The sequence below is a fragment of the Capsicum annuum genome, unplaced genomic scaffold (assembly GCF_002878395.1).
Source record: "Capsicum annuum cultivar UCD-10X-F1 unplaced genomic scaffold, UCD10Xv1.1 ctg74087, whole genome shotgun sequence".
NCBI lineage: Eukaryota > Viridiplantae > Streptophyta > Magnoliopsida > Solanales > Solanaceae > Capsicum > Capsicum annuum.
This window is the reverse complement of record NW_025884166.1, coordinates 573-1,756: the sequence shown is the minus strand read 5'-3', so window position 1 is coordinate 1,756 and position 1,184 is coordinate 573. Positions and strand designations below refer to the sequence as shown.

The 1,184-nt window shown below is 32.1% G+C and overlaps 1 long non-coding RNA gene across 1 annotated transcript in view; it reads right to left on the bottom strand.

The window, feature by feature from the left end:
- Positions 1-688: 688 nt before the first annotated feature.
- The window catches only part of LOC124894438, a 1,056-nt gene continuing 560 nt past the window's right edge, over positions 689-1,184 (bottom strand). The window contains exon 2 of the long non-coding RNA XR_007051173.1: positions 689-1,176. This is a non-coding gene — a long non-coding RNA (uncharacterized LOC124894438). The remainder of the gene's footprint in view (positions 1,177-1,184) is intronic.

Here is a 1,184-nt window from a genome sequence, read left to right as displayed (position 1 = left end):
TAAGATATAATAATCTTGAAATAAAATATATAATTATTTCATTAAACATCTAGTCGGATGTATTATTTAGCCTCGAAATTAATTATCTCACTATTTATATCAACTGAATAAGTTATCACATATACATGACGGAATAACTAAATAACTCCTCACGATTAATTATTTTGAATAACTTGTTCCAAACCAAATGACCCCTCAGGGTGTGAAGTAAAACAGGATAAAGCCTGGATGAGTCCCATAATAATTAACTTTAGAAAAGTGCTTTGTATAGACATACATAGATTTTTCGGTCCTAATAATGCATATGTACAAGTACAAAAGCAGTCAAATATAATACTTATAAAGCATGACAATAATGTAATACTCCCTTCGTTTAAAAAAGAATGACATACTTTCATTTTTAGTTCGTTTAAAAAAGAATGACTCATTTCCTTTTTTGGAAATACTTTAATTTCAACTTTCCAGATGATATATTTTGGACCACAAAATTAAAGAGCATTTTGGTACATTTAACACAACTTTGATATAAGGCCACAAATTCAAAAATCTTCTTTATTTTCTTAAACTTTGTGTCAAGTCAAAATATGTCATTCTTTTTGAAACGGAGGGAGTATCATCAAATATGCCCTTGGCTGGGAAGCAAGCAAGTTGACAAACAACTGCTTCCCTGGCCGCCTATATACTCATGATCAAAGGTCACACACTTTATTCTTTATTGAAATGTTTAAGATCACAAAGGGATCCTATACGCAACACATTAGATTAGTTGCTTAGTACAATGTGCGATAAACATCTTTGCAAAAAACAAAAAAGTATTTTCAAAGGGTAATTATAATAAAATCTAGAAGTCGTTTTATCAAAAGAATATTTTTACCAATATGAAAAGAAGTAGCAACACTACTGCTACAGAATCATCACCACCACTAAAATATCCCAAACTCATTCAATCTCACTAATTTATCAATGATACAACATCATCTGCAACATGCCCGATTCAATACCTTGTATGATTTCACTAAGTCAATACTTTTAGACCTTGTCATATACATAAGGATAGCTCGGTGCATAAAGCTTCCGCTTTGCACGGGTCCAAAGAAGGGCCGAACAAGGATTTGTTATCCACAACCTTACCTCACATTTCTGCAACAGGCTATATCCATGACTTTAAACCGCGACCTTCTGGT